The following is a 12,792-nucleotide window of genomic DNA, read 5'->3' as shown; positions in this document are numbered from 1 at the left end:
ACACCATTAAAGATATATGTTGTCACTAGAAGTGTCAATGAGGCTTCTCCGTCATACTTTCAAGGAATACGTATAAATTAAGTCTTAAGATCAACATGGCATGTGTGGAGAGAAATGAACTAGTGAAATGTTATCATATCAAAGGGTGCAAAAATAAAGAGAGAGGATCCTAAGATATGACGTTTTATACATGGAAAAGTTAATTGTAATTATATATGATAATTCATAAAAAACTTCACCCAATTATCACAAGCATAAAAACACAAGAACTATTTAGCTTTTCAAAATATAAATGCACAAAACCAACAGTGATAAAATACAACATGAAACTTTATTTATTTTCAACGGTGAAAAAAAATTACTTCATGACTAAACTGTTTACATCATACCAGTTATGCATCTTTTGTTTAAATAAACTCAGAATTGTCGAACCTTTAGGAGCAAAATATTAAGCAAAAGAACATATCTATGTCATGACATTTTATATAGTTCTATTATTAGCAACTTTTTTCTTTTCGACTAGCAGAAACAAATACTTACTTAGAAACCAACTACTATCATATAGTAATTTATAATACCGATAATTCTGACGTAGTAGTCACTCACTATACTAAGAAGACTTAGTGGTACCAAAGAAGTTCCATAAGGTTTATGGTACAAAATGAAAATAATTTCCTATAATAAAATATATTAGTGTGACGAAAAACCTACTTTCTGCAACATGATTAGATATTTTAATTCGGTTGACATAACACGAAAAAAAAACTGAACTTACATTTATGAGTTAGCTCTTGTTTTCTGTTTCGAGGAAAAAATGTTCATTTAGCTTCTATGAGCATCACAAAAAAAACAACAACAAACGAATCTAGACGTTATAATATTTTAAACTAACAGTGAGTTTATCAGTCGTAACACTAAAAATGTATTAAACTAGGTTTAACATGACTTTCAAATACGAATATGTAATATTTTCATACATCTGCGATTTTACTATATTTGCTTTCATCTTGAGAAACTTTGTGTTGCCTTTTACATAGTTGAGCTTCTTCAGAGTTTCGTGGGAAACAAATATCGGAAAACCATAGCCTAAACTGTCTGGTTCTTTACCTAGCCTCTGAAAGTTTTTCCAGGAAGGATCTGGCATGAAACTTTCAAAAATGTGACAGGCGTTTTTTGGAGAGGCGGCAACTGATCATGAAGTGTAAAAGAAACAGTGTGTGAAAAGGGCCAAGAAAGGATTGAATCATAATCTCTTGGCAAAATCTTTATATACACAGACAAGTGACTACCTTCTCTTGCTCCGTTGCCGTTCAGGAAAAGAGTTGCCATCAGTTTGTAACCATACTGGCTAATGTAGAACGGGGAACTACTTAACTCGTAGCTCTTTCTGGATTTGGCTTCTGACATCTTCTGGGTGTAATCACTAACCCTCCATAGCAGAATTCCAGATGTATTAAGTGTAAGGTTCTGAAAAGCATTTCGAAGTAAAGTGATCTGGTGTTGTTGCTTCAAGACTAAACCACTCATCAGGTCGAGATGAACGTTGGTACTTGACTCCATGTGTAGCTCTAGAGCAATATGTGAACCCTAACGTGAGAGAAAAAAAAACACGTCACTTTCATTCTTTTGTTAATGCTAATTCAACATAGACCAGTTAGTCACCCGCTGAGGCAGAGGTAAGGCTATGGTTTTAAAACGCTAAATTCAGGGCACATCAAATATCCTGATGTGGCTTTGCTATAAGAGAAAACACACTTGATGAGTTACTTAAAAAAAAAAACATCAACATACTTTAGATACACTTGAATAGGAACATATCTTTGAATACATAGTTTAATAGCAAAACATCTTGTTTCACAAAATCTTTGTTGGTTTTGATGACCTTCTGGACGCTCTTGTTGCAATACCGCGTGACAAAACGTTTCCTAATATAATTAACGTAAACTAACGTTGTCAGTCATAACCACATATTCGTTATCGTTCGTAACCATCCATCTTTTATATTAGCTTATTAACTAAAGTGGGGTTATTTCTGATGTTATTTAGAACATGTATTCTGCACATTTAAACTTCATAAAAGATATTTTAGCTGATTTTAGCGTTGTAAATCCGGAGATATACCACTGTACTAGCGGGGGGCAAGAAAAGAGGAAAAGCAGTTAGTCATTACCACTCACCGCAATCTCTGGTACAACACTATCTACCAACAAATAGTGGGATTGACCGTGCCATTATATCACCCTCGCGGCTGAATGGCCAAGCATGTTTGGTGTGATAAGGATTAAACTCCCGACCCTCAGAATAGCAGAAGCGTACTATCCACCTGGATATGCCGGTACTTTTCTTGAGGGTTCTAGAACATTCTAGGAGTATGCAAAACAATAATAATAACAACATCTTACAAATTTAATTATTTGTGACAGTATATTAAACGCCAAAATTTTATGTTGATAATCTGTAATATAAGTTCAATTCAGACGATTCAAAAAGATCAGATGTTACAAAAAATATTGTAACTATAAGTAATAAAAATCAACACACACATATGAACTAAAATACAACAATAAAAGTTTCTACTTTTTTGTAATGAGTTTATAAAAAAAATACCGAAAAGTTATTATTTCATAGTATTTGTTTTGTTGTTATTCATTTCGCGCAAAACTACACGAGAACTATCTACGCTAGCCATTCCTAATTTAGCAGTGTACGACTAGAGGGAAAGCAGCTATTCATCACCACCCACCAACTACTCTTGGGCAACTCTTTTACCAACGAATAGTAGGATTGACTGTCACATTATAACTATTTCATAGTGCTGCAATTTAATTAGAATCTACTTTAACATTGTTAAATATTACTGAAACCTTTTTGCAAATGTGGTAAACGATGGTTCTTAGTTTTAAATTTAGAAAGACAATTTAAATAAACTACAAAAGCGAACAAACTAACAGTACATCAAAAATTGTGTAACATCAAGGTCAAATACATATAAAGGCTCAATTACCTTTTTAGAAATATGGTCGTCCATATTCGCTATTAAAAATAATACTTTCAGTCTTGATTTAATTTCAAACTCGAATATATGAAATAATAATATAATTTACTATGTACCAAATCAAAAACAGAGGCCTGTAACTCCTGATGTATTTATTTTGATTTCGTTTACTGCTCTTCAGAAATGTCTAAATTACCTGAAATTTGCACAGTTGTTTCTCGTGGAGTTAGAAATAATTCATTTGTTTCAATACATGTTCAATACTTCAGTTAGTTCATTTACGACTTTCAAAAGAATGCTCCAATAAACTTCACCTTGAACTTGCAACCCATATCTCTGAAAACACAATAAAGTGCTACAGATGGATAGTGGTCATTCAGATGGACTTCCATATCTTCTCTAGGGACCTTCGATGATTCACAGTGGTTAGGACATGGCACTGGACACCTGGGACATTTGGTTGTGTGGTTCTGTAAATATAAATATCACAATGACACAAACATATCTCAGTATCTACCGTTTGTATCGTTACCAATGGTGTAATTATCATAAATATTCTTTCCAAAACTCGTTGCAGTTTCACAACATTACGAAAAGCTGTTCGGTTATAAAGTGCCTTAACACGTTGAGCAACAAAGAAATTTATTTGTCCGTGAGATACTTTCTCTGAAACAAAGCATGAATAATATTAACTTCCTCTCACAGTTAGTTGTGTACTTAAAACTAACCTAAAGATCAACTAAACCATTACTGTAAAACTTTGTAAGAAATAGTTTCTTCATGGGTATTTAAACCATTAGTATAGTTAAGTAACTACTAATAAAGATTAAAATTCATTATTTTTCAATTGAGTACCATCGCTTTATTTGTAATTAAGCATCTATTTGTGCTCTGCCCACCACGAATATAGAAACCCGGTTCTGGTGTTTCATGTCTGCAGATATGTCGTTGTGCCACTGGGGATGGGGTGTTATTGTTGTTTTTGAATTTCGCGCAAAGCTACACAAGGGCTATCTCTCCCAGCCGTCCTTAATTTAGCAGTGTAAAACAAGAGGGAACACAGATAGTCATCACCACCCACCGCGAAAGGGCTAGCGTATATGATGTGACGGGGATTCGAACCCGCAACCCTGAGATTGCGACATGAGCTTCCTAACTGTATGGCCATGCCAGGTCACTAGGTGGCGGTGCCATCATTGTTAACAATATTTTCGGCTTCCGACAGTCAATCTTTCCACTTCCTAAATTTAATTAGTTAGTCAACAAACAGCTTTCTTACTCGTTCTTTATAATACTATATAATACTTCAATCCAAAATCAGAGATTGTTGAGATGTAAAAACACATTGTCGACCAAATACTACTTTTACCTAGAATCGGAGTGTATTGAGACGTAAAAAACACACTGTCAGCTACACAGTACTCCTATATAGAATCAGAAATTATTGATATGTAAAAACAGTTGCCAGTTATACAATTCTCTCGTTGAGATTAATATGTAATTCGAAAAACAAGGAAATAGTTGTCAAACGTGAAAAGCCTTTCTGACTAAAACTGCTATTTTTTGTAGATAACACGATTTTTATATCAATTTATTATGAACACTTTAGTATATCCTTTATTAATGAAATACCTCGAAAATAAAATGAATACGTGTTTGTCTGTCAATACAAAATACACTTTAATTTAAGCTTATTCTTTAAAAAATAAAAACATAATTTTCGGGCACATATGTTAATACAATATAATACTCAGACAGTGACCACATCCATACACTGTACAGAAGGTTGAATTTTGAAATGTTTTATCAATTAAAACAATGAAATATTTGTTACCAATTAGTGAAACAATTTTTTTACAACATGTGAAAACATGTTCATGTTATACGGTTTTTAATTTTAAATATTTAAAAGTGCAACTTTTTTATATAACAGAAATGTTTCTCAATTTAATATATTCCAGCGGCATCATTGAGTGTAAAATGTTCCTGTATCTAATCATTTGAAGGATATTTTACTTAGGCAATTTTCATTTAACCATTAATGTCTGCGATGTCACTGTTTGCACGCCCGCGATCCCTACTACTACAAATTCTGACACAACTCCGTTTCTTTCACAGAACAAAATTACCATTATCTTCTTAAGGGATTCAATCATTAACCGCTACCGTATGAAATACTTTAATTAGAAATTTAACAATAATATTTATATTAGTTATTCTTTACAGTCGATTTCTCTTAAAATTTAGAATTTAAATAATAAATTTGCAAGTTCAAAATTAAGTAAATGAAAATTAATTGTGTGGTGTAAAACGTGACGCGACAGCTAATAGGGTTGTTTTAGGCCTACGTAAGTAGGTTCGAAACTTTCATCTATAAACAACTTGTTTGTGAGTACAGAAAATGGATCGACATAAATAATGCAGAACTACAAAGTACCATGTTATTTTAATAACATTAACATAGACAAAAAAATGACAAGTTTAGTAAATGTTCTAGACCACAAGGAATTAAATCTAACCTCTAATGTATCATAAACAAACTTATTCTGGCAATATCGACACGCCACCAGCCTCTTGGCGCATTCATTCAATTGGTGAGTAGTAACAAATCTTTGCAGAATCTTTAGTCCACATTTATTCTTACAAAATACTAGCTCATACTGGCAGCTACTCATGTGGCCCTAAAAGATCGGTTATCAACAAATATGTTTTATTAACGAGTTGCTGTCACGTTTCTTGTAATCACAGATAATTTCTCATGTACTTGTTACGATCTTACGGTTACTAAAGGTTAAAAAAAACATTCATAAAATGCTGTTTATATTAAAAGCAAACCAGAGGTGTCCAATTACCTCATCACTTAATATAAAATAGGTAGTCTGTAAATTATATTTCCTGTTTAGGTGGTCTGGGCTCAAATGTTTATATGTTATGTTAGAAAAATGGAACAAACTTTCAACTTGGAAATAGATTATGCCTAATTATTTTGTATTACACTAGTATTTTCATTTGCAATACGGTTTGGTAATTAATTTGTTATTTTTTTTACTTACATAAACATTAGTTTTTGCTGTATTATGTATTCCGTTCTGTTACAAGGCTCCAGAGGCGTCGCTAAGTGCTTAAAAGATTCGGAGCTCCGTTAAATGAGTTTTCATCAGTTACTAGACGTTGTTATGAAGAATTATTTAAAATTTACTGGTGTCACATTTTGGTGTTATAGAACTTCTTGGCTTATAAGTTTTATGCATACGTTACAGTATATCCTGACTGAATCACATACATTGAAAAGGAAACTTTAATTTTAGTCTTGATTTAGGTTTGACTTGAATACATTTTAGTCCTAACTAAATGATAATTTTATTATCATTCGGTTATTTGTATTAATTGTGTCATATGTTGTAATGATTTTGAAATTGTATAATTCTTTGAAAATGTATTGTATTTAACGTATACTTACTTATCCATATGTATATTTATATAGCATCTGATTTTAAAATTTTCTTAGACCAATTTTTAATTCTCTAAGATTTACTGTTCTACATTTATTTCAGTATAGCTATTTAAAGCATATGAAGTATATTGCTAAACGCGTATTGCGCAAGTTCAGTCTCTTGTTTATATATTTAGAAGATTCTGGAGAGCAGCAATCAATAATATGTGGTTTACGAAAACGTTAGCGTGTTTCGAACATTGTTCAACCTTCGAGAAACTCTTATGATTTGTGCAAAAGCAGCTAGCCGAGAGACAGTAATAGAAAATTATTTTTGGTCAGCTACAATTAGAGTACCATAGGCCTCTGAAGCTATAATTGTGACTAATGGCTATTAATCGGAAAACTATAGAATTTTGACCAACAATGTTTACAGATTTCGAACAAACCATTTAACTTCAATGAATTAACTTCAAACGTTAGTATTTTTACAAGTACCTTGAATATTTCCTTCGGTTAAAAGACAGCGGTGTGAGGCCAATCAAGCTAGCTTGCTTAAGGAAGGTGTCACAATATCAACTCAAAATTAATTTGCTTGTCGTGAACCGAGATCATCAATAAAATATTCAGTTCTATACCAGTTATAAGACTCAGTATTGTTTGTAAGTTTGTAAAACTCTTGTAAATAAACCATCATTTATAAAAACTGTCACTAATAACCCTTACTATAAACGGTATTGTGTTTTTGTTTATATATTAAAACATATTTGTGTTAAAAAAAAACTGTGTGCATAAATATTGTTAACAAATATCATAAATTTGATACATATTAACATTTATTAACTTCTGAATTAAAATTAAATTTCCGGTTATTTGAAATCGTAATACGTAACGTACGTAACATAATAAATCGGAGACTTGTCCTTAACACAAATGATTATATACAACAGTGTAACCTTAAACACCATATGTTTAGTTATCTGATAAAAAAATATCATTTAGTATTTTGCTAATTGTGATCTCTATCTTTAACAATATTGTGCACTTCAAAATTCAGAGCGTGTAACATTTCTAAGCCACTGAAATAATGAGTGGATATAAAACAAACTATCTACTTATATCAAAAGTAAAAGTCAGTTTGGTAATGAGTAAGCATCAGAATGAGTAACGTCGAGGGTTTAGGAAGCTAAAAATCTGGTTTCGATGTTTGCGTGGGCAAAGCCCTAGATACCCCATTTTGAAGCTTTAAGATTAACAAAAAACGTTAAAATGTATTAAGCATTCTCAGTGATTTAACACGTTCAAGAGCTTCAAAATGGCTCAATGAGCTATCTAATATGTCCACCAAGAGGAATCGAATCCCAGATTTTAGTGTTGTAAATTGAAGTCTTTCCGCTGTCCCATCAAGCGACGAACTTTAAAAAAAAAAAAAAAACAGTCAGCACAACGAACAATTCGATTCCATGAAAGACACATCTCTTTACTTAAACATTTCAAACTTGTACATGAAAGAAACAATATCAGAGAAAACACGAGTTGGAAAAGTTATTAACATATAACAGGATGTCCGGAAATCGTTGATAAACTACTTTCTTCTGAATATGTGACTTGATAACAACTTCCGGATGCCCGGATACGCATCACAATAACAACCATAAATACAATGGAACTAGTAATAATTACAACACATCATTTTATAACTAAGTATAGTGTTTCAAACAGTCGACTAATGAGAGCATAATATGTATGATTTACATAATTGGAAAGTTAACGAAAAATATAGAACACGTAAGCATGAAATAGCAATATGTAATTTTTTTTAACAATAATGACTATCAGATGAAGAAATTGTGAATTACATAAAATACTAAACGTTAGCATAGTGTTCTAAAACCATGTAATATGCATGGATATAGTAACAAAAAAAGAAAATCGTCAAATGCCGCGGCTGAAACTAGATATCAAAGCGCCAAAGAGATAGAAGTTTGTAAGTTAAATTGTGTACTTGAAGAAAAAAAAACTCATAACTATTCTATAAGCCACTATGCCACGGCTAAAACAAAAAAATATATTACAACATAAAACTTTAAACCACCTGTACCAATTTTTTTTATATTAACATAACACTACTAGCAGTACGTTTTCATTGTGTCACACAACTATAGAATTTCCAACAATCATACAGTTATGTAGAAAGTTGAACCGCTCCAACAGAAAAACTGAATCATAACGATTTAAAAAAAAATTTGACTAACCCCATATATAGACGACAAAACAGCGTAGATGGGCCAAAGATTCCATTCAATACAAGTTGTCAGCTACACCTTTACCCCCTCTCCCCATAAAGTTAGACAGGTTTACGATTTTCTCTCAAAATAAAACTAATTGTAAACAAAGAGAACACTTCTGAAATAAATTTGATGTAGGTAGATAAAGAAACGATAACATAAGGCAGGGTCTCCAACGCCCACATCGCAACTATGAAAATATTTTAGGTTGCCACTCAACTATCTCTACCCACACGTACAAACTGATAGCATATTACTGTACTTGTTTTAAACTGTCCTTTATCGCAATTCTTATGGCCTCATAACCCTCCTTTTGAGTCGAGACTCCAGTTTAAGGCCAACCAGTAACACAGTGGAATATCTACGAACTTTCAACACTATAAACCGAGTTTCGCTGAACTGTGTAGCTTTGTGCGTTATTACAAACAATCCAATAAGAGAAACACCGAGATAAAAAAATTTAAAAAGGGCCACAAACGACAGATAATCTATTTGATACGATTAGTGATGGCACAAAGTGTAACAATATTTTGTATTTTATTGTAATAAAAGTGACAGAACTTTGCCGTGTAATAGTTTTATACATAAGGTAGTTGGACTTCTTAAAACCTACTTTACGAAAAACTGTTCGTGTATATTAATCATGGTATGCGAAAAGTTTCCGATTGATAATCAAATTAAAGAAATAAAATAAAGTAATTTTGTATAAAATAAATACAAATCTACACAATGAGCTATATACCCAGTGTCCTTCGCTGTTATCGAAATTAAATATATAGGCTTATAGGGTTATAGGCTAACAAAACTAGATTACCTAAGAAAAATATCTGCCTCTTTAACGGTCATCCTACGTTTCTGATATAAAGACCGAAAATAGGTTTTGTTTGAGAGAATGAAAGAATATTGTGGTTTAAGTTGATAGAAAGTACTTTAGTTGCTAGTGGATAATCCCATTAGATTAGCTGGTAGAGTTTCTTGGTACATTTCTTAAATCGAAATAAAACTAAATAGTAATAAATGTTAATATCAACAAAGAATACCGCGTTAGTTTGACAAATTACCTCTCTTCTTTTTTTTGCTAAATATTACTAAGTGATGTTTTTGGTTTTAAACATTTTGTTTGTTTGTTTTGAATTTCGCGCAAAGCTACACGAGAGCCAACTGCGCTAGCCGTCCCTAAGTTAGCAGTGTAAGACTAGAGGGAAATCAGCTGGTCATCACTACCCACCGCACAATCTTGGGCCAATCTTTTACCAACGAATTCTGAAATTGAACGTCACATTATAATACTCACACGGCTGAAAGGGTGGGCATGTTTGGTGCGACGGGTAATCGAACCCATGACCCTCAGATTACGAGTCGAACGCCTTAACCCACCAGGCCATGCCGGGCCTGACTTATACTAAAACTGTGTGGTACAATCGGTCTTTCGAATCATAAAGTTGATGATTTACGAAGATATCTTTGCGAGTTAAAAATGCTAAAGGTGTTGTAATCAAAAATGGCTTGAGGCTTAATAACGATATTTTGCATGAAATGTAAAAAAAAAAAAAAGATTTTATAAGATGGGTTGTTTTAGCATGAACACTTTCTGAACTGACTAACTAAACATTTCTTATATATTGTCAACAGAACAACTTACTCTTAGTTCTTTATCTACAGTTCAAACGAAGGTATAATATTTAACTTGGATAATTAATCCTCTGTGTCTACACTCTTGATATTGTTACCATCGCAAAAAACAATCGAATATCGTGTATCTACTTCAGTCGAAACTTACAAAGTTCTTGAAAACAGTAAAAGTTCAATTTACCTACATATAATGTGCTGTACAGGAATTTTACTGCTTCTGACTTTATTTCATTATTTCTTACACTTGGGATACTATCTACTCATTTTGTGATTGACGTTAGTACTTGTGACACAATAATATGTATGTGGAGTTAAAAAATAGAAGGATTTATTGTAGCTGGTAAGAGATTTTAAGCTTCTGCGTTGCTTATAGAACTACATCATATCTCTGTCTCGCTTTCAGCTTTCAGTTATATTTGTTTCAACTACACTATTTGTGTTTGTTGCTAATTGCCTAATATTTGCTGATAAACCTACACGCGAATATAATCCTAGTGATGATGAAACGCTTAGACTTACGTAGCATTGAAGTCCTTTATTTCTGGATAAGATGTTTTGAAAAACTAATGTAACTACTTCAATCCTGTTCGTGAACAAAATAAAATTGAACTTTAATTAATTGGTGAAAGTCACCTGTTTATGACGTTTTGACATCTATTGACCAATCATTTAAAACATTTTTACACGTTTCTTGATAAATAATTGAAAATATGTTAACATGCATTTTGACCAATCAGTTGGAATGTTTTCGCAAAGCTCTTAACCAATTATTTGAAATGTTTTAACACACCCTTTAACTATGCTATTAAAATATTTTTGTTTGCCTCTTGGCCAGTCATCTCAAAAGTTGTTGTTAAGCTATTATTCATTTGGAACATTTTTTGCAAACTTCCTAAATTTTTTAACATAACATCTCGAAAATGTTTTGATGTGAAATTCCTAGGTTTTTTCAACGATTTCTTTTTTACCTCATATTTAAAGTAAAAAAATAAAGTCGCTAAGTCAAGAAGTGAATTCTTTTTTTTCACCAGGCCTTATCTGTAATATTCTAAGTTCGACCATCCACTTACAACCCTTCTTATGGTGTATACAGTAAATAAACGAACCCATCACCGAATCCTCTGTGTTTGGATCTGGGTACAACTGAAATGTAAATTAATATAACATTTTAACTCTAATTCACTGTTAGCTGCAGAAAACAACAACCAAAAAACATAGTCACATCTGAAGAAAAAGACCGCGTAGTATTCTTGTGCCAAATTGTTTGTTTGTTTTTTGTTGTTGTTTGGGAGACGAAGGGTATTCTGGTTTAGAGTCGAAAAAGAAAACTTGAAGGTGTTAAAGTTTTATTGTGACCTACAGTGACCTATTTTAATTAAAGTTTCTAAACGAGTCTCGCAGCCCGAGATAATGAGCTGAAAAAATATGATACAGAGTTTAAAGTAATAAATCATAAAATTACATGGGTTTAAAATTAAATTTTAATGTAGGAAATACATAAAACTGTCATTAATTTAAATTTGAAGTCCACTAGTTACAGAGATACGACTGAACAAAGTCGAAAATTTTTTCAAGAAGGCACAACTATATAAACAAAGTTGACAAACGACGTGATATTAAATTAGTTATACTAATATAGAAGAACGAGTTAAGAATAACCTCTATAGTTAGCTGCAGTCAGAAAGAAAGTTTGTTATAACATTATTCATCATTAGCGAAAGTTTGCTACTGTCTTTCCAGTACACACAAATCACTGATCTCCAAAACTTAAGATATACTGAAAAGTCAAGATTAAAATAGAACACAACCAAGTGGCTCGCGTAGCCAGTTCAAATTGCATTTCATGGTTCACACGCTGATTATACAACGTATGGTATAGGTTTGGAAACACCCAAAATATGAACTAGTCAAAGTGACGACTTTTGAATAGTAAATCAGGTAGTCAAGCGGTGTCAAAAAGTCTCTCCAAGTAGACGCTAAAATCGATGACTACCTAATATGACTATTAAATATTAGTCATTTTTACTATTGTGTAGTCGGGAAATAGTCAGGTGATGGTGGCAGGGATACCTGGCAGGTAATAACTTTGATTGCAATATGATAATCGTTATGACTTTCGTTAGGTAGTCATTCTGACCAATGCTGACTACCTGACAATTGTCTCATTGCATACCTGCAAACCACTACAGAGTAGTCATGACATAGTCAGTGTGATCTTCTTTGTCCAAGGAGCGGTTGTCATTATGACTATCCATTAACAGTGGACTGTTGTCATTATGATTATCCAACGATTATGGAAGATAAGTCATGTTGACCCGGTCAGGACCACCTCTGCAATGTCACTGTTAAGCAAAGAGACCATTTTCAGTCAGTTGGGGTCAACAGAACCATCACTGAGCAGTCGACCCCGCTGCCATCTGATGATTCAACCTAAGTCCCAGTAA

At 32.6% G+C, this 12,792-nt stretch overlaps 1 pseudogene; it reads right to left on the bottom strand.

The window, feature by feature from the left end:
• Positions 1–806: 806 nt before the first annotated feature.
• The window catches only part of LOC143236210 (TNF receptor-associated factor 4-like), a 34,031-nt pseudogene continuing 22,045 nt past the window's right edge, over positions 807–12,792 (bottom strand).

The sequence above is a fragment of the Tachypleus tridentatus genome, chromosome 13 (genome assembly GCF_004210375.1).
Source record: "Tachypleus tridentatus isolate NWPU-2018 chromosome 13, ASM421037v1, whole genome shotgun sequence".
Lineage (NCBI taxonomy): Eukaryota > Metazoa > Arthropoda > Merostomata > Xiphosura > Limulidae > Tachypleus > Tachypleus tridentatus.
The sequence above is the reverse complement of the archived record's forward strand: the minus strand, read 5'-3'. Positions and strand labels throughout refer to the sequence as shown.